At 39.9% G+C, this 22,650-nt stretch overlaps 1 long non-coding RNA gene across 1 annotated transcript; it reads right to left on the minus strand.

Annotated features, from left to right (window-relative positions):
• Positions 1-15,388: 15,388 nt before the first annotated feature.
• On the minus strand, positions 15,389-16,639 carry LOC145643484 (uncharacterized). The gene is made up of 3 exons (XR_014115920.1): positions 16,541-16,639; positions 15,691-15,801; positions 15,389-15,475 (listed from the first exon to the last, which is right to left on the minus strand). It is a non-coding gene; the product is annotated as an uncharacterized LOC145643484 (long non-coding RNA).
• Between the last annotated feature and the right edge of the window lie 6,011 nt (positions 16,640-22,650).

The following is a 22,650-nucleotide window of genomic DNA, read 5'->3' on the forward strand; positions in this document are numbered from 1 at the left end:
ATGGAGTTCGGTTACCAGAATATTTTCAGCTACGTCCCCTTTTATTTATCAAGGTTTCCTTTTGTTAGTTCACTCTCTACTCACTTATTCCGCATTTGAAAATATTTGTGCGGTCCGTGAAATTAAACAGCTGTGACGGCCCGAGTGCCGCAGGTCCCACAAACTCGCTTGACGTAGACAGACGTTTATTAGACGAACACGAATAACGAACACAGTGGCGCTCACACCAAAAAGGCAAGATGAACATGTGCAGCATTGAACACAGCTTACAAACATAAAGTGCACCACGTACGTGAACATTAGCGAACACAGACCGACAGGGATACACACACCAACCGGGGTTTAAACACACACAGACATTAGGAGAATAACGCGGTGCAGGTGTGTGACTACATAGTCGTGGTTTCACACAAGACCATGAACTCCCACTGCAGGCGGCGGGCCGTACCACGTGACTAGTGGGACGGGGAGCTCACTATCAGCCCACTAAATAGTTCTCCGTTCAGTCAAAAGTTCTCCATCATTAAAATGTGTGTTCTCTTTTTAAATTCGCATATTGGCTACTTGTTTATAATACGATTCCGTTATCAAATATTTAGTATCTGCCTTTGTAGATAAAATTAAATTCTACTTACGTTTTGTTTTCGTTTCTCAGTACCTCTTATGCGTGAAGAATTGTTTGTAGTCTCTGTTGATGTTTTGTCTAAAATGATCGTCATCGGCAAATCCACTCAATAAACTGATCTGGGGTCAGAAATAGAATGACACACATTATGACATAATCGAGCGCTAAATTCTGTTCAGTGGTTGTTTAGAACAATGACAGAAGTGCAGCTGAAATGACATTATAGTCTCATATTATAAATCACATTTTAAAATCATTTCCCCCTCTTTACGCTATCATTTTGTTATCAGGCTCAGATTAAAAAATCTAAATAAAGTAAATATAACCTATACATGTAAACTATATATTAATTAATTAGTAATCATTCCACATAGGTACAGTTCACTCACTCTGTATTCGTTATAATCCAAAGTCATTTGAACACTCATTAAGGATCAAAATGCAACCTAAACAACAACAATAATAAATTCTTAAGAAATTATACAATTTTAACTGAAAATTAGGCTAATTGATCACAATACAATGTTCAACAAAACAAGGCTTATCTTTACTCGGGTGTTTCAGTACCAAGGCTACACAGTTATGCAAACACTTTCTTGCATAATATATGCTTATATTATGAAATTGAGCAACTGGAGAAACAGAATTAAATGCTCCATTCATTACCGCTTCAAATGGTTTATTATTTTTTAAAAATATATTTTTTAAAAGTGCAGGATTGTAGCCCCAAAATATATCCTATATGAAGTGACCTGCATTAAGAAATTAATTGTTGATGTCACTTACTATTATTATTGTTATAGTAGTAGTATTTAGTGGGGAATCATTTTATGGTGTTGATTGGAGAATACTACTAAACAAATTAATCTTACCATCAGTAGTAGTTGATGAAATTAATAACTTCTAACCATTTGGAGGTGTCATTGTTGTAGTAGGTTTAGTTGAAGCTGTTGGACTTGATGTGTCAGTGTCCACTGGAGTAAGATTTACAGGTTTATATGGAGCCTCTGCAAGAATAGAAAAGTGTGGTCAGTTCTAAGTATGAACTCTGTTTCTGTACTGTTCACTCTCACTGGAGATCACTTCCCATGTGTTTCTGTTTGTGTTGTATTTATACCAGGTGAAGCTCTCAGCTTTGGTGTGTATATCAGTGCAGGAACAGGGCAGCAGCCTGAGTGCTGCAGCTGATATGCATGAGATTTAACTGCACCACAATAATACATTGATTTCAAGATTTGGTTTTATGACTGATGGCAGTCTAAAAAGTAAATCGTAATTGTTCAAATTCTACCTTATATGTTCAGATAACATGGAGTGCCTCTTATACATTATCAGAAATATATGACATGTCGTCTCTAACTGGACTCCTACTAGATGTTTTCAGTGTTTCTTATAAAGTAGCTACTGAGAAGATATTTGATGATCTACAGATGTAGAGAGAAAGTCAACTCACCATCAGCAGCAAGGAGCAGATAAACACACACCTGCATTCTTACTGAGTTCCACACACTACACACGGCTACAGCAGGACTGCTGATACACACCATACACACTCTTCAATACAGTCTACTGAATGTTCTGATAACTACAGTTACAGTGGAGATGAAGTGTATTCAAATGAAGCTTTGACAAACTTCTATCCCCAACACACACAACAAATATAGGGAGGCAGTAGGGTTTTATAAGTTTTTAAAAGTCATTTGGTGTGTCCTCTTTCTTCCTTAACAGTCTCACATTATAAGTGAAAATGTCATCATTCTTACTTAAGTTGGCTCAGTCCGTTGTCACAGAGATGTGGCGGCCCAGTGGGACAGACCCAAAATGACTCCCTAAGTGCTGTTAGTTCAGTCTAGCACACCTGCCCCTTTGTACATGCATCATTTATGAACGTATTTAAATCCCTCTGTCACCGGAGTGGTTGTCGGTCTTTGTTCGTACTCAGGTTGGTGTTAATGGTCGTTTAATAAATGCATGTCTTCGTCAAGAGACGTCTGCGCTTCCTGCGCCTTGCCTTGCGGCACTTGGGCCATCACAACAAACAAAATATTTGTATTTTCTTATACCTGCATGCAGGGGGTGGCATAACGTGAATAAGTGAATAAATCATATAAAAGCAGACATTGTGTTCACTTTGTTTTCAGTAGGCTACACCAAAAGTGAGGAGAAGGCCTTCAGTATTTTGAGGAGTTCCCTTCAGTATTCTGGGAAGAGTCTCATATATAGTCAGGGCCATTGGACCTGGACTTCACCATCTCTCACACCAATCTTATTCCCACTTCCTAAAAAAAGAGAGAAGCCTGCAGCCAAGGGATCAGTTAAGATGAGACAAAGAGCAAACGTAAAAATAATGTATATGTAACATGCTGCAACCGTCCCTGATCTGGGCTGAGACCTTCCCCAAGGTCGGGGTCAGTTGCAACATCTGACTTCTTCGATTCAAATAAATAAGTGGATGTCATGTGTAATCATTTACCATTTTTTCTTCACAAACTCAAATATTTACTGTATAAACTGAAAAATCTTTAGGATTTAGCGTTGTTGTGCATCACTAAACTAATATTTAGTTGTATAACTACTGTTTCTGAGAACTGCTTCACATCTGTGTTGCATGGAGTCGACCAACTTCTGGCTGCTGTAAACAGGTATTCCAGCCCAGGATGCTTTGACAACTTTCCACAGTTCCTCTCCATTTCTTGGTTTTGCCTCAGAAACAGAATTTTTTATGTCCCCCTCAAGTTTTCTATCGGATTAAAGTCCGGGGATTGGGCTGGCCACTCTGTAACTTTAATTTTGTTGGTCTGGAACCAAGATGCTGCTCGCTTACTGGTGTGTTTTGGGTCGTTGTCTTGTTGAAACATCCATTTCAAGGGCATTTCCTCTTCAGCATAAGGCAACATGACCTCTTCAAGTATTTTGATATATGCAAACTGATCCATGATCCCTGGTATGCGATAAATAGGCCCGACACCATAATAAGAGAAACATCCCCATATCATGATGCGTGCACCACCATGCTTCACTGTCTTCAGAGTGTACTGTGGCTTGAATTCAGTGTTTGCGGGTCATCTGACAAACTGTCTGCGGCTCTTGGATCCAAAAAGAACAATCTTACTTTCATCAGTCCACAAAACGTTTCTTCATTTCTCTTTAGGCCAGTCCATGTGTTCTTTGGCAAATTGTAACCTCTTCAGCACATGTCTTCTTTTTAACAGTGGGACTTTGCGGGGGCTTCTTGCTGATAGATTAGCTTCACACAGGCGTCTTCTAATTGTCACAGTACTCACAGGTAACTTCAGACTGTCTTTGATCACCCTGGAGCTGATCATTGGCTGAGTCTTTGCCATACTGGTTATTCTTCAATCCATTCAAACGGTATTCTTCCATTTTCTTCCACATCTCTCTGGTTTTGTTTTCTATTTTAAAGCATTGGGGATCATTTTAGCTGAGCAGCCTATCATTTTCTTTATATCATTTTCACTTCTTTACATGTTTTCCCCTCTCCAATCAAAGTTTTAGTCAAAGTATGCTGTTCTTCTGAACAATGTCTGGAACGACCCATTTTTCTCAGATTTTCAGAGAGAAATGCATGTACATGTGTTGGCTTCATCTTTAAATAAAGGCCACCTGATTGACATCTGTTTTTTCACAGAAGGAATGACCTCACTAATTGAACTCCACAGTTATTATTTTGAACACACCCATTTCAATTAATTATTCAATTACACACCTACTGGTAAATTATTTACCATGTAGTAATATAATTTCTACCAAAAACAGTGATTGATATGATTAGTCATGTTGGACTGCTATTATTTCATCTCCCTTTGTAACTCAGTACAGTAAGTGATGTGGAGTCTGAGCTTCCTAGACACCACCATCTCCACTGATTTCAAACTAGAGATCACAACAGCCATAATCAAAAACGTTCATCAGTGTATCAGGAGCTGCTTTGTATCAGAAACTCACCATGGACCCCACACAACTAGGGAACGCCACACACTATCTGTATAAAACCCTCTGCTCAGGTATTTGTTACTGCTTCAACAAAACCTGAACTTCACAACTTGTGTTTCCCAAAGATGGTTTTCCTTTAAAAAAAATTTAAAACCATAAAAAAGTGCTATATGTGATATATGTGATCCTTTATTTTAACTATATTGTACTAATTGTATTGTATCATCTGAACCCCCCTCAGATACAAAGTAGCACTCACTTGAACATGTGAACAAAGCACAGCAAAACAATCCTGTAAACAAACACACACACACACACACACACACACACACACACACACACACACACACACACACACACACACACACACACACACACACACACACACACACACACACACACACACACATACACACACACACCATGGAAGATTTGACCTTGAAGGACATGTGCCAGTAATGATGTGGAGGTTGTTTTTCTTATGTTACAGTGGATGGTATGTGAGCATTCACCTGTGTCTCCTGCTCTCTCTTCTCTTCTGTTTGCCCCTTTCTTAGCCTCGTTTGTCCATGTCTCTGGACTACATTAGAAAACCAGACAGTGTGACCCACAACTTGTATGCATGCATGCGTGTGTGTGTGTGTGTGTGTGTGTGTACCTTTGTATCTCCAGCACAAGACCCCCACGAGACCCAGCAGCAGGAGGAGGACAGCTCCCACAACAGTAGTCATGAGGATATATGATAGATCACCAGCAGGGTTTTGGACATCTGAAGGCAAACGTTATACAAATGTTATGTGTATTTGTGTGCGTGTTAGTGTTTGTGTTTTTACACAGCATGCATTTTAATTGCTTTTTAAGATATTAGGAGACCATGTTGATATGCAGTAAATGCATGTTACCGTCAGTCAGAGTCTTTGCACTGTCAGTAGTGGAAGCGTCAGCTGGAGCCTTTGCACTTGTTTTGCCATCAAATCTTGATGTAAATTCTGTTGTTGAGATTCCTGGAGAGGGAGATGTGTTTGTTAGCATAAGATGGTGTACTGCTTTAGTACTAGCAGTACTAGGGTAGCAGTACTGAGTCTCCTGTGTGTGCAGTGATGTGTTTTGTCTCCCTGTTGTTTTTTAATTGCTCAATTTAATACTGATTTAATACTCAACCTGTAGAAACACACCCTACTGTCATACTCCATCACATTTGCTTGTTAAATTAATAAATATTTACTCTAATATTATATGATTTTTAGCATTGTTCTAATGACATTCACTATCCTTATAACAATGATAGTTATAAGGTGTAACTGAGCAAATTGGTTGCTCCATTTAGGTAACAATTTGAGCTTTGTTTGATATTAAGTACCAATTTAACAATTTTTTAATATTTGATCAGAATCTACATTTCAAATTTACTAACATGTTTGTTAAGAGTGGTCTTCATAAGTCCTTCATAACAGCTAACACAAACCTAAATACACTTTTATAAAGGCTGATTCTGACAGACAGCTGTCATACAGTCTTCTCTTCATAACACAATACTATCAGTTGATTAGTTGACATAACACTTCATTCAAGGGCTATAGGTTGTTTTTTTGTTTGTTTTGTTTTTTTACCTAAGTTTTAAATATGATTCCAGTTAAAATAACATAACGGGACCCCCCAGCAGACAGAGTCGGCTGAGAATGAGGATGGCCACTATAGCCACCCCAATACCCCCAGAGAAAAATCGGGGCTGATGACCAATACCGTTTGTTCATCTTATGTAGCCCAGTTCTGTGTTGTTCCCGTTTGTCTGTCTTTATGCTCACTGTTATGTTTTATTATTGTTGTTCTCCGTTAGTCTTCCCTTAATGTTGTATTCCCTTGTTGCTCATTTCTCGCCCTCATCCTGTTCTCATATTATTATTCTTCTGTTAGCCTGTTTGTTCTTCATTCTATAATGTGTTGTTAGTCTTTGTTGATTATTAAACTTATTATTCATTCTATTCAATCAGTTTGGTTCGTTATGGCGTCGTCACTTCACACGAGTGTTCACTCTCCACCCCTCCCACGTTACAATTAGTTGTTGCTTACCAAGTGAGGGGTGACATCTTAGAACAGGCCAGACGCTTGTGGACAGCCGAGTTTTATTTGTAGCGGAATAAGCAACAATTGTAAAGTGAAACAGGCGAGGGTAATGGCCAGATATACACACACCAGGGAATTGCTCAGTACATGCTGATAGACCAGCGATAACACTTTGCAGGGAGTGAACGAAACCAGAGAGAATAAATAGTGTAGCAAAGATGAGACACAGATGACACTAGTAAACTGGTGATGAGGATCTGGTGAGGTTGTGCCGGGGAAGACGGGAGTTGCAATCACGGACTGAGGGCGGTTGCGGGACATGAGGTTACTAGGAAAACTGAGCAGATGTGAACACCTCAAACCACGTAGTACCTTTCTGTTCTTGACACTGGCTGGAGAGGCTGAAATGAAAACTCCCATATGACTGTGATAAATGAACGCTTTGACAATGATTGTCATGACACTCAATTGAAAGTGTTCTGGCCTGGTCTATAAATAAGGTGTTTTATTTTGTTACTAATAAAATGTAGTTTGATCTCTAATGCCACACCATTCTACCAGTCACAGAAAGATCAAACAATATATGTATAACTCTGTGATAGAGCATCAGTGTGGAAGCACTAGAAATCTTAATATCAAGCCAAGTGCCACATACAACACATGCTACTGATCACATTCTTGAACTACCAAGTTGCCACTGTTGGGCCCCTGAACAAGGCCCTTAACCTTAAATTGCTCAAGTTATACTCAGTCATAATTATAAGTAGCATTGGATAAAATCAATTTGTTATTTTAGCATTCTGTTTCTAATGTTTGATCATTCATGATCACATATGTAATTTTTTCATTAGGCTACTTATGTTTATTACAGTAAAGGATCCAATACTGCCTCTTGCATTGTGATTTTAACACTGCCAGAATGCAATGTAGACAGAATAGGTAGGTTACATAAAGGATCCAATCTCTGCACCGCACATTTAGTAGGTTAAACCCAAAGCTAGGCTAAGAGAATGGTAAAACCCTGAGAAAGCAGTATAGTTTTGTATCAAGTTTTCACATAAAAAGGGAAACAATGATTTTAAACAAATTATTGCAGAATTGAATTACTAAACATCATTACTGATCATCCATTTTTTTTAATGACATATGAAGGCGGTGGAGTGTTGTATTATTTATAATGCTGTGCAGTTTTGAATCTAAAGCAGCTATAATTTCTGAGAACTACCAGGTGTCACTGTTTTGTCACCAGCTTTCAATGCTCCCAAGCTTCGAATCCTTCAGCAGTAAAATAAGGAAGAACCTAAAATGCTTCACAGGACTTCGTCTGCACATCATTACCAAGAAGGAAGTTAAACAGTAAACACTTGAATAACGAGCAGGCTAATAACGTTACCAAACAACAATAAACTCACGGGAGGACGAGAGAAAGCACATTCAAAGACCCACAACCAAGACGCTAAAACAAGGGATATTTATACAAAGATTAACGAATGCAAACTAGACAAAGATGAAAACAGTGACAGGAAAACCAAACGAGGGGTCGGAACAGAAAAACCAAAACAAAGAAGCATGTGTGTTAAAAACCTGAGACATTCTTACTTGAACTGCCCAAGATATTTGTTACAATTAAAGGAGTATTTGACCATCACTGAACTAAACGTTACTGGTAATGTGCACAGATGACAGCACAACAACAAATATGACAGCAGAAAGTCTACAAGTAACTCAGACAACCAAGACTTTGCTAGTGTGGATACATAAGAAAACCTTAAAGCTGGATTTATCATTTGCAGTTGGATTTGGATCAAAAACAGTGTTTTACCTTTAATGGTGAGTCTGATGTATTTATATTGCTGGTTTGTAAGATAACAGCTGTAGTCTCCCTCATCCTCTTCAGTCAGGTGTGATATGAGTAGAGAGAGATTTCCTGGAGAGGGAACAGTACCCAGCTGAACTCTGTTTCTGTACTGTTCACTCGCACTGGAGATCACATCCCATGCGTCTCTGCTTGTGTTGTGTTTCTTCCAGGTGAAACTCTCAGGTTTGGCGTGTGGGTCAGTACAGGAGCAGGGCAGCAGTACTGAGTCTCCTGTGTATGCAGTGATGACGTCTGTCTTCTGATTCTCTGCCAAACTGCAGCCTGCAGAAACACACGAGATAAAGGCCTAATTAATATTTAATATGACATACTCCGTTATTATTATTATATATGACATACTTAATTATTATATATGACATACTTAATTGCTCCAGGTCCAGTCACCTGATGGTACTGATGGTACCAGCCAACTGATGATGGTACTGGAAATCATTAAGAGATTTCCCAATATATGCTGGTATGATGGATGCATGACCATCAAGTTATATGATTTAAATGTCTGATTATATTGATTATAGATTGTCTCTCTCCCTCCCCTCCCTCTCTGCCTCCCTCACTCCCTCCATCCCTCTCTCAATCACTCTCTCTCTCCCTCATTCCCTCCCTCCCTCTCACTCACTCTACCTCTCCACTCCCTCCCTCCTTCCTTCTCCTCCCCTCCCCTCACACTAAAGTTACTATTACCACTAAAGTTACTAATAACATGTGACTAATCATGTTTGAAGCTTCAAACATCACAGATACACAGGATGAGCTTGAGACTGTTTCATAAGTTTGGCACTGTCCTATAACTTGGAAGCTTTATCATTTTACTAAAAAATTGGAAATGTGCAAATTATAGAAGCCAAAAGTAAATGTTTCATAATGTCAACCTGTTGTCTCCCAGTATAGTTTTGTATTATGTTTTCACATAAAAAGGGAAACAATGATTCTAAACTAATTATTGCAGAATTTAATTACTAAACATCATTACTGATCATTTTTTTAAATGAAATATGAAGGCGGTGGAGTGTTGTATTGCGCAGTTTTGAATCTATGGCTGCTATAATTTCTGAAAACCGCCAGGAGTCGCTGTTTTGTCACCAGCTTTCAATGCTCCAAAGCTTCGAATCCTTCAGCAGTACAATAAGGAAGAACCTCAAACGCTTCACAGGACTTCGTATGCACATCATTACCAAAAAGGAAGTAAAAACACATCTGCAGATAAAAACACACCTGCATTCCACAACACACTACATACAGCGACAGCAGTAACGCTGCTACAGATCTTATACACTCTACAAAACTACAGTGTACTGAACACTCTGAAAACTGCAGCCCAGACTACAGTCTGTCTGTGGGAATCACCACACAACTATGACCTGGAACTCTACAACTCTCTCAGTAAAACTCCACTGAAATTCACCACCCACTAATATCCACAGTAGAGAGGAAGTGTGTTCAAGTGCAAAATAAATTATTCCTCCACTTCTTTCTCTCTCACATACAGACTAAATCTAACAGTGAAACAGTGTCTTTCTAGTGTCATAAATTCCTCCTGAGCTTCCCAGTGTTCAGTCCCCATCCTCAGTAAAGTGATCCTGCAGTAAGAAGTAGTGCTACACAGTGATCCCCCTCAGCACTGTTTGGTCACATCATTTCACTCCTGCACTTAATGATCAGAGGACCAAACTGAATGTGTAGCTTAGCAAATATTATACAGATCAGACAGGAAGAGCTCTAGACTACATGCTGATCAAAATAAACATTGATCATTTAATCAGGTAAACATGAGGATGGTCTGATATTCATATTATTCATAAAGTACAGGTGGAATGCAGCAGTCTATGTTGTAGCTTTCATACTATTAAGAAAAAACTACTTAAGAGAAGTTGTGAAACAGAACCACTAAAGGAGTCACCAAAGTAAAGACCACTTTGGATGTAAACAGTACAATGTCATCACAACCCAACAGTTATCACAGGAAGTAGAAACATTCTCACCTTTTCTCTTAGTTACTTTGTTCTTTTTGTTGTTAAAGCTGCCAAAAGCTGTTTGATGATGGTGGATATCTATAAAGTAACTAACTGAGGCTGTAGGCTAGTGTGCACTGCACTGTAACAACAACAACAACAAAATAAAATTAAAACTGTAAAAAGACAAAAACCCCAGCATGGGCTGTCTAAGCCTCCTGGCCAATTGATGTACAAATGAGGAATAAATAACACAAACAGAAATAAACAAGTGAGCACATTTCACACGTAGCACCCAGTGCAACCAGATTAGCAATACATATGTCAGGAGGAAGAGGTGCATACTGGGAATTCTCACATCTGTAAACTGGTAGCTATGACTATGGTGGCATCAGAATAACTTGGGACTAAATAAGAAAAGTCTTTAAACTGGAGTCACTGGAGTGAATTTATGCTGCCAGAGTCAGTTAGTGTTTGACTGATTAAACCATGAAGTTCAAAGCTGGATGACTGTCACTGATGAGGATTTGGAGACTGTTTGACAATCTTCGTGGGTGTGTGAAAGAAGTAAACATTTTGCTCACACACCACTCTGAGGAACAGCACAGCAGAATTTCAAGATCACGAACCCAAAAAGGAAGCATGCGCATATGCATGTCTGTGTGTGTGTGTGTGTGTGTGTGTGTGTGTGTGTGTTATGTATTGCTAAAGTGCACCAAGTTTAGCAATACATATGTGAGAAGGAAGAGGTGCATACTGGCAAACTGTACTGTCTCTATGGTTTTAGTTTTTTCTTATTTGTTCATTTTTTATTTGTAAATTTTTGTAAGAGAGAGAGAGAGAGAGAGAGAGAGAGAGAGAGAGAGAGAGTGTGTGTGTGTGTGGGTGTGTGTGTGAAAGAGAGAGAGAGAGCAGGGCAGGCCGTGGGAGGGGGTGTTTTTGCAGCTACAAGTATCACTTTGAATGTACATTTACTGTGTGTGTAAAATTGTCTTTCTCCAAGTCCTTCAGATGTGGATCTGGCCATCCTGCAACAGCTGTGCATGTTTTTTGTGTGTGTGTGTGTGTGTGTGTGTGTGTGTGTGTGTGTGTGTGTGTGTGTGTGTGTGTGTGTGTGAGTGAGAGAGCGAAAGAGAGAAAGAGAGAGAGAGAGAAAGAAAGAGAGAGACAGTGTTAGTTATGTATTGTTAAACTGATAAACAGTGCTCCAAGTTTGCTAGGAGGAAGAGGTGCTTGCTGGGAAACTGGACTGTCTTTGTGATATTACAGTTTTTTGCAAGACAAAAACTGGGACATGTGACACAATAATTGAAACCACTAACTCATGTAGCCCATCTCCTGACCTGTTATACTAAACCAAAAGCACCTTTCCTTTACACTCATTTTGTATTTCTAAAACACATTTTTTCAATACATTAAACACAATTCTCTATATTGGACATATCATTCAACAGCACAGATTTCAGTGCCACTTAACGGGACAAGTCGGCGAAGAAACAAACTTACTTTATTCTCCCTTAACCCGGGTGGACAAGACATGTTTGGAGTCCGTATTTTGCTCCTTTAGAACAAAAGCTGCTAACATTGCTAACAAACACTGGAAGCCAACAGCAATGATAGCTAATAGGATTTGTAAATAAGTCAGATAGCGAGCTACATGTCCTCAAACCTCATCCAGGTCACTTCCCGGTGACGTGTTTCTTCACTTGTCTAGTTCACAGTGAGTTATACGACACACCGACTAGTCTGGGAGATATTTATTAACACTTGGATGCTGTTTGACCGGCTTGAGAGAAGTTTGTGGACATGTATTTACGAAGAAAATATTTTAGTTGCTGTTAACTTCCAGTGTTTGTTAGCAACGTTAGCATTTAACATCTTTTGTTCTAAACTAGAGGCAAAATTTATTGGTCAATAGACCGAATCTGGGGTAAGTGGTTAGCTGCTGCTCTCTGCTGATCCCAGATATAAATACCTTTGTGTAAATGAATGTGTGAGGATGACAACACCTGTAGAGAGAAGGTAACACTCACCATCAGCAGCGTGGAGCACAAGGAGCAGATAAACACACACCTGCATTCTTACTGAGTTACACACACTACACACAGCTACAGCAGGACTGCTGATACACACCATACACACTCTTCAATACAGTCTACTGAATGACTTCACAAGAACACTTATAGTGGAGAGGAAGTGTATTCAAATGAAACTCTGACAAACTAACCTCAACACAACACACACACCAAATATAGAGATGCGGTCGGTTTTGTAAGTTGTCATGTGGTATGTCCTCTTTCTTCCTTATCAGTCAGTGATCTATCAGATATTCTCACATTGTGAGTGAGGACGGTCTCATTCTTAGTTAAGCGGCTCCGTCCTTTGCCATAGACACACGATGTAGAAGCTCAGGGGGTGAGACCCAACATGACCTCCCTCAGTGTTGTTTGGTCATTTCATTTCACTACGACAAGTGTATAGCATCTTAATGTGAATATGTGCAGTTTTTAAAGTTAATAAACATTTTGGTCTCAAAACAGCTTATGAACGCCCCAGAAGAAGGAGGAGACTGTTCTGGTCTGAGAGCTCAGGATGTCTGACGTCTGCTGTGGTTTCATTTCTCACAGTTCCAACCAGTGGGCAGTGGGTACCAGATCAGAGTCTAAAGCCCATTTTAGACCAGAAGTGACAACCGTGCTGCTTCTGCACCTCTGCAGCTGAGCTGTGGTCACACACTCACAAGCTCAACTTTCTTCTAGTGTATTTTTTGCCTTAAGCCATGACAGGCTTATCAGTGGTTTCTAGCTAGAAATAGTACAAAATACTACATTTATTCTGTAAAGTGTAGTGTAATAATCAAAACAGCACAACTCTGACTGCTGGGTCTATTCTAATGTGAAATTGGGACAAAGGATGATGTTTTAAACACAGACTAAAACTAGGACTAGGCTCCAGGGTCTAGGCTCAATGGCAGGTCCAGTTTGAATTTAATTTAGTACAAAACAGGTTTAGTATGAGTAGGACTGGTTTGGTTACTGATAATTTGGGGAACTTCACTGAGAAAAGGGACTGCTCATGTACTACCAAACCATGTCTATGTTCAAAGGCTGATTAACAGAGTTTATCAAAGTTCAAATAGGTTCTTATTGTGAGTAATGCAGGTTTTTGTTGTTTGTTTTTGACTCATTCAGTAAATCCAGAAATTCATATTACTCTCAAAAAATCTTAAAGAACTTTTCTGCATAAGCAATGGTCCACAACAAATTATTGTGATGTGGAAACTGAAAAAGCAAACAAAAAGCAGGTCCTCTCACTATCTAGAAATTCTTGAATGTGTGTGTGTGTGTGTGTGTGTGTGTGTGTGTGTGTGTGTGTGTGTGTGTGTGTGTTTGCATGCTTATAGACTCTGGAGACATAAAGCAGACAGCATTCTGTAGTGACAGTGCATAATAGTTCAAAGTATATTTACCAATAAAACAAATTTGATACAATGAATAAAATATTAAGTACACAGGACATCATAAGGTAGTGCAAACATAAAATATATCAAGCCATGAAAAAGTAATGCAAAAATGTGTATGTACGCAAGCTTTGAGGTGATTAACTCTATAAACTGCATTTTAAAACTATAAACTTAGAAGGAAGAGTTTGAGAATAAGAGTGAGGGGATAATATATCTGTTTGTTTCTCTCCTCTACATCAGACTCCACCCCCTTTGCTTTATAATGAGCATGTGTGTCTCCTGTGTCTTTCACAGATGCAGCATCATGGTCAGTGTGGGGTTGTGGGATACATTACAAAAGAAGAAACAACCAGAGTCCTCACAGGTCAAAGGACATGATGGCACTGTGTGTGGTTTTGTATGTCTCCGTAAAGCTGGTGATGTGAACTTGAAAAGAAACATAAGAGCTCTGGCCAAGTTCATTTGTTCCCAGTTCCTCTCTGCTGGGTGGACATTAGGGTCTGGAGTACTGAAGTAATGCTGTGAGAGTTCTGGAATCAGTGTGTGTCCACAGTGGTAGTGGAGATCTGGGTGTAGAGTTGTCAGTGTGTGCTGGGAGTTCAGTGGTGTTTCCATAGAGACAAGGATCCTCAGTTTGTGTTTTCTCTTTACTGTACTTCCTCTCACTAAAGGTGAGTGTGAAATTCTCTCTTAATGCTGAGTGACATGAAACTGTACATATATGTGATAATCTAAAAATGTTATTAAAGTGAGTTGAATCATTCAAGATGTATTTGGCCGAATTAGAATTATAACCTGGCTGGTCTTAGAATGAAAAATATGATTAAACGGTCCAGAATGCAAACAGACTATATCTTTGCATGAAGTAAAGTTTATTAATCAAAAATAAATGAAAAAGTCAAAAAATATTTCAGAAAATGAAAAGACAGGTTGGGGAAAATGAAGGGAAAAAAGAAATACAAAATAAATTGGTAAAAAGAGCTGGGAACATTTAAAGAGTAGGGCTAATTTTGTTGGAGCGCTTGGCACAGGACAAAGTGCTTTTTATAGCCTGCCATGTTCGTCTGAAGAAGATGCGTACTCTCTTCAACTTCTTGCATTCTGAGCCTTTATATTTGAAATAAAAGTAGAATTTTTAAACTGGTGTCCATGGAGTGGATGTATGTAAACTCTGATTATTAATATGGTGCTTTGATGCTACTCACCAGCTGGGGTGTTCTCCACTTTAACTGCCTCTGTAATAGATTCTGCTACTCCACCCAGATCCTCTCTTACATCTACAGATGTTTTTTTTCCCCAAAAAAATTAATACAAATGCAATTACATAATAAAGTACAGGCACATATTTAAAGTGAACAAACATCATGTCCTACTGTGTGTTCTTAATGGAAAGCTAGATTTTTGCAAGAAAATACATCTGCACCTTCTACATGGGCACTGTGGTCCAAAGAGCAAATCTCTCCCGTTGACTCTGTGATCATAAAGTGTTCAGCAGTTCTGCTCGGGATGGTACGAACCTCCTTACAGTCCTCCCGTTTCTTGGGTGAGAAGTGATAAATAATCAGTGATGAATTGTAAAGGAAATTAATCATCCATTGACCCCACCTGGGCAGTGGAAACTCCACTAATGGACAGCATATTTTGGACTACCATCTGTACAAGTCAGGAAAGTGTGAAGGCTAAATAAATAAAACTGTGGATACAGTCTATATAAATCATTAAAATTATAGTATAAAATGATCTAGACACTTACACTTTCTCCCAGATTGGCTGAGTAATGCTGCTTAAACCCAGCAATGGTAGCAGGGTCTCTATGACTCTTGTGTCTTCTGGTAATGATATTAATGAACTTGTCCCTTGGCATCTAGAACGGGCAGAAGAAAGCTCTATTGTATTGAACAATAATAAAGCTGTTTACTTTCTTTTAAAAAGTCATAACAGTTTGCATGTGTTTTTGGACAACAACAAAAAAACCTTTAATTTTTAAGAATTAAAGCTTTATTCCTAAGAAGTAATTGCATTTGAAATGAATATTAGGCTTTGACTACAACACAATTTTCTACAAACAAAACTTATTTTACATGCTGCATTTGTGCGCAAGATTACTTTTGTATCCCAGTTTCATATCTCTATATGGAAATGAGCAATCAACGCCTGTAGACTTTGTTTTATATACAGTTATTATGTAACAGAACAAATGGCCACCCGTAGCTCAATTTCTTCTACAAATGTTAATAAATGTGAAACAAAGGTTGTCTGTTGTCCGACAGTGCATAATGGCCACACTCGTGGTCTTACAGAGGCTTTTCTAAAACAAGCGCAGAAGTCACTTTCCCTTGTCTCAGTCAACGTATTTCATCTAATGGAGTTCGGTTACGCGAATATTTTCAGCTACGTCCCATTTATTTAGTTCATTCTCTATTCACTTATTCCGCATTTATAAAATATTTGTGCGGTCCGTTAAATTAAACAAACTCGCTTGACGTAGACAGACGTTTATTAGAAGAACACGAATAACGAACACAGTGGCGCTCACACGAAACAGGCAAGATGAACATGAGCAACGTTGAACACAGCTTACAAACATAAAGTGCACCACGTACCTAAACATTAGCGAGAACACAGACCGACAAGGACGCACACACCAACATTAGGAGAATAATCCGGTGCAGGTGTGTGTGACTACATAGTCGTGGTTTCACACAAGACCATGAACTCCCACTGCAGGCGGCGGGCCGTACCACGTGACTAGTGGGGCGGGGAGCTCACTATCAGCCCACTAATTAGTTCTCCGTTCAGTCAAAAGTTCTCTATCATAAAAATGTGTTCTCATTTTAAATTCGCATATTGGCTACTTGTTTATAATACGATTCCGTTATCAAATATTTAGTATCTGCTTTTGTAGATAAAATTAAATTCTACTTACGTTTTGTTTTCGTTTCTCAGTACCTCTTATGCGTGAAGAATTGTTTGTAGTCTCTGTTGATGTTTTGTCTAAAATGATCGTCATCAGCAAATCCTCTCAATAAACTGATCTGGGGTCAGAAATAGAATGACACACATTATGGCATAATGGAGCGCTAAATTCTGTTCAGTGGCTGTTTAGAACAATGACAGAAGTGCAGCTGAAATGACATTATAGTCTCATATCAGATATCACATTTTAAAATCATTTCCCCCTCTTTATGCTATCATTTTGTTATCTGGCTCAGATTAAAAAATCTCAATAAATAAAGTAAATATAACATATACATGTAAACTATATATTCATTAATTAGTAATCCTTCCATGTAGGTACAATTCACTCGCTCTGTGTTCGTTATAATCCAAAGTCATTTGAACACTCATTAAGGATCAAAATGCAACCTAAGCAACAACAACAATAATACATTCTTAAGAAATTATATAATTGTAACTGAAAATTAGGCTTATTGATCACAATACAATGTTCAACAAAACAGCTTATCTTTACTCTGGTGTTTTAGTACTAAGGCTATGCAGTTATGCAAACACTTTCTTGCATATTATTTTTTAAATATAGATTTTTTAAAAGTGCAGAATTGTAGCCCCAATATAACCTGCATGTGGTTTTACAGGGGCTATTCCAAAATGTGTTTTATAACACAATGTTTTGATCGCATCTTCACAAAGGTTACTTACTGCCGAAAAGAAAAAAGGTTAGCATACATTTTAAAAATTTTCTTATAGCCTATAAAGAACACCCAACCAAACAACCTAGCTACAAAGAGACAAGGATAAAAAACATCATTACATGTATTATATAGGCATACAGATTTCAAATAAATGTGGTAAGTGCAGTGGACAGGATGGAGTCTAGAATTCATCATCTGTTGAGGCATCCGTGGCAACATCCTCATATGGGTCTTCAATGTCTTCATCAGTCTCACCATAACCTGCCACCTTTAGGTGGTGTGTTTCTTTCACAGCTACCAGGTCTGTCTTCAGCTCCTCAAGCTTTGGGAATACAACACTGTGCAGGCCACGGTAAGCTTGAGCAGAAATTCCTGAAGGGTAGTTTAACAAATCAAACTGGGTAATAAAAGCACCATGAAAAAACAATACAAAACAATCTACAATCTAACAACCAAACATCACACCTCATCAAAAATAAACACAAACAAGCTGTAAACACAACATGAATAATTAACTGATCATATTAATAGGGCTTTGAAAAGTAGGATCTAGTGTAGAATCAGGTATGAATGCTGGGAAGCATTTATAAAGTATCTATGAGTATGGCCCTTTCTAGGAAAGATCATCTGTAAAGCAGTTCAAGAATGTATCTGTAACATGAGATCTAACCCAGGACAGCTAAGTGATGACACCACTAGCCTACTGGGTGAGCAACCACACTCTAACAAGGGTGAGTCCCTGTGCAGAAGAGTTAGATCTTGGATCAGGTAAAACAAAAGAAAAAAAAAACTAAACACCACGTTGAGCGTGGAAAAAGGGAGAACAAAGGACATGGCGGGAGGAAATGGCAACACCCATGCACTGAGGAAAACCAAACTAAAACTTCCCAAACAAACCAGAAAACAGGGAGGAACTTTAATGGCTAAGAAGAACCTTGGGAGAGAGACAGACTAGAGAGGGGAAAACTGGAGAGGGGAGGGGATGTGTAAAAACACAGACACCCTTGCAGGGAAGAAATGAGGTGTAGCACAGGGACTCACAGTCATCAATACCTGAAGTTATCAGCTAGGAGCTTTGCTCAAAACCTTAGCAAAGACCCAGCACTGAGTGACTGGGTCACTGGGCTTATATAAGGTCTAGCCCAGCTGTTGGGCATCAAGCCTGATTAGTAGTGTGGTTGACTCAAGGCCTCCCTCTGGTGGCCGGAGGGGGCCTCGGCCTGGTCCAACCCTTACAGTATTCCCCCCGGAAGGGGCAGCTCCGGATGTCCCAAGGCCAGCCGCACGATCCTGCCGAAAAGCCTAAATGAGTTCACGGTCCAGGATGTGACAGGAGGGGACCCAGGACTGCTCCTCGGGCCCGTATCCCTCCCAGTCCACCAAATACTGGACTCCACCATGAACCTGCCGGACATCCAAGAGATGCTTGACCGTGTACGCCAGTGCACCGTCCACCATGCGCGGACCCGACGGGTCGGAGGAGCCCACCGAACACAATACAGGCCTAATGCGAGATATGTGGAAAGTGGGGTGAGGGAAGGGCAAGGTGATAAGAAACAGGGTTTACGCGGAGAAGAACCTTGAATGGCCCGATGTAGCGAGGGGTGAGTTTGCAGGTATAACCACACAAAGGCAGGTCCTTGGCCGATAGCCAAACCCGCTGTCCCAGCCGATAAGTCGGCATAACGATTTTGAGCAGCTGTAGCAGATAAGAGAGCCCTGCATGCCCTCTGCCAGGCCAAGCAGTAGCGCCTGACCGTCTGCTCAGCCTCCTGGTCGGCAAACATGGGCAGAGCATAACCGTACTGGCACTCGAATGGTGACATGTCTAAGGAGGAGTGCCACAGGGTGTTGTGGGTGAACTCTGCCCAAAATAGGTGCTCAGACCAAGGGGATGTGCAGGAAGAGGCCAGATAGTGAAGGGTGCGTTCCAGGTCCTGGTTAACTCTCTCAGTCTGGCCATTGGATTGGGAATGGAAGCCAGAGGACAAGCTGGCACTCTCACTGAGCATTACACTCCACGTGCTTCTGGCTGAATTGTGCCAGTGTAAACTCTCAGGTCTGGCGTGCGGGTCAGTGCAGAAGCAGGGCAGCAGGACCGAGACTCCTGTGTAAGCAGTGACGTTCTCCATCTCCACGTTCCCTGCCAGAGTGCAGACTGAACCACCACAGGCACCCTCTATAAGCTTATGTAGACCCAAAAGGAGGCCTTGCTAGTTTGGGGTAGGTTTTGCTGATTTTGATTTCAGATAAAAAGCTAAATGACACCACCTAAATGCTTTGACGCAGATGCTTCATCTGGAGTGATTTTCTGCAGTGATCACTACACTCTCAGAATGGAGAAGTGAGAGAAGTTTGTTCAGAGAGAGTTTTATGTATTACGTGTGTTAACGGCTCAAATAAATCTCATGTTCATAGCTGCAGTTTTAATCTAAAATTAAAATTGGCATCTACTACCTCAGTGCTGACTGCTTGCAACCCTAATGGCATTCATTACAACATGGTGGTGCATTTGAGTAACATCTGGTTAAAGTACTGCTCTAAACATGGCTTAACACAGAAGGTCTGGAACAGTCAAAAGTTGTGGGTTCAGTCTAATGATGACAGTATCACTGTGCTTGATAGAGATTTAATGGTGAGTATGGTGTCTTTATATTCTCTCCATTTAAGATAACACCTTTACACTCCCCCATCCCCTTCAGTCAGGTGTGATATGAGGAGAGAGAGATTTCCTGGTGAGTGAGCAGTACCCAGCTGAACTCTGTTTCTGTACTGTTCACTCTCACTGGAGATCAAACATGTGTGTGTTTTGTAAACATGTGTGTGTGTGCATGTGTGTGTTTGTGTTATATTAGTTGTTAATGTGTTATTCCTACAGGATGATGTCACTTACTCCACTGTAGTACACAGTCGGAAAAGCAAACCAGCATCCACTCCAATGGATAATGCAGATTACACAGAATATGCCAGCATCAAATGAAATTCAAATTAAGCACACACACACACACACACACACACACACACACTCACACACACACACACACACACATACAGACACACACACACACACACACACATACACACACATACACACAAACACACACAAATGCAATCAAGCAAATGGAAAAAAAAACAATATAGACAGCATGAGTGACAAAAAAGAGGAAGAATGTAGTTTTGACAGACAACAAACATAGAAAACCTGCTTGGCAACATTATAAAGTAACTAAAATGTCTATAGAATCTCTGCTTGGCAACAGAGCAAAGATAAATGATTTAAAAATAGCTATTATACTGTTTTTAAATGGAACCATTTGTCAGAGGATATTTGAAGATCCTGACAATGGTGTGCAGCCTAGCATTGAAAAGTCATGGAAATACCAACCTGTTCATTGAACAGTTGTGGCGTCCTCCAGTGTTGTTAATTGATGTGATGTTGGTTAAGTAACAGGTGGCTCGCCAGTTCACAGCTACCAGAGGGAGGCCACAAGCCGGGAGCTAATCAGGGTTTGTTAGCTGGATCTCCTTCAGGTGGCATCACCCTACATAACAGCTTCACAAAGGCCCCTCTTAGAAAAGTCTTGTTGTGACACACGTATGTTACATCTGTCAGGGTGCCTCACCCCTGATCAACCTGAATTAATTTCACACTCACCTTTAGTGAAGAGAAGACACAAACTCAGCAGCATTGTCACTATGGAAACAATAGCACACACTGACAACTCTACACCCATAACTCCACTACCACTGTGGACACACACTGACTCCAGAGATCAGTCCAGAAATCTCTCAGCAGTACTTCATTGAAGTCCACAAGGATGCCACTACAGTAAAGTAGTGTCTTGTGAGTCCTGAGAACACCTGAGGTCTGTTTTTTCATTGTGTAGTTTCACAGAGCCCATGGGGCCCCTGGTGCCTTTGTGAACTAGACATGCATGTTGTGGTTTCAGTGTGTGGGGGAAGAAAGACGAGGCTTGAGAAACCACCAGAAGGCTGAAAAAGCCTCCTTGTTGACAACTTGCCATTAAAGCAGCCATGTAACACAGCCAGTCTACTGGTGGACAAAATCTGCATATGCTACTTATAGTGTAGCCATGACACTTTATAAACATAAAATACATAAATACATAAAATCAGCAATAGAGTGTAAATATAAAGTGTATACACAGCAAACATCACAGAGCATAAATACATAAAATCAGCAATAGTGTGGGTTGTTTTTTGGTAATGAATGGTGTTTCAAACTTTGGATGTTTATGTCCCCTCCACCACAAATCCTTTTTTCTTGTATTAAAGTGTAAACATTTGTATTATTCTATTTATTGTGTATTTGAAAGATATTTGACAAGCCAGTTAAACAGAGCCTGGGTGATCAGTTATAATTAGACTCTGCCTTTGATATGAGCCGTTACACTTAATACTAAAAATTGCTGGTTAAAACCTGAAGGACCAAAACCATGACTAACAGCTCGCTCAGATCACGTGTTTCTTTTTAAAAACAGCTCAGCTAGCACAGAGGTTTAAATCCAGTCATTGCGGCCCCCAGTAACATCATTATTTATCATGTTCCTGTGTCTCATACACCTTCACTTGGGCCCAATCACATTTCACCCCTTGACCCTACCACTTAGCACTGGCCCTCCATATGTGGTGTTCATGAGTAGGGGTTGGGTCTCTGATAGAGGGCTAGGGTGAGGTCTTAGAGCTAAATGGCCCTCCAAACTGAGGGTTTTCAGAGTCACACTTCTCCATTAGGAGAAATTTCTCAGAATCCCTTGTGAATCATTGATAAAATGGATGCAGAAGCAAGGGGGAAGATTTCAACCACTACCCTTTGTAACTCAGTCCCAAGGGGCAAGATGACACTTGAAAACAAGGGGTAGGAGGAAAAATGAGAGGGGATTGGGCCTTGGCAAAAATCTAAGCACTAAATCTAAGAATAAAATGGATTAAAACATATTACTTTTAATATGCATGGTTTTAGCTAACCCTAGAGATATATAATAAAGTTAAGATATCTGTTACAGGACAAGGGGGTTTTCAGATCCAGTACAGACATT

The sequence above is a fragment of the Electrophorus electricus genome, chromosome 2 (genome assembly GCF_041902795.1).
Source record: "Electrophorus electricus isolate QZ-2024a chromosome 2, ASM4190279v1, whole genome shotgun sequence".
NCBI classification, from domain to species: domain Eukaryota; kingdom Metazoa; phylum Chordata; class Actinopteri; order Gymnotiformes; family Gymnotidae; genus Electrophorus; species Electrophorus electricus.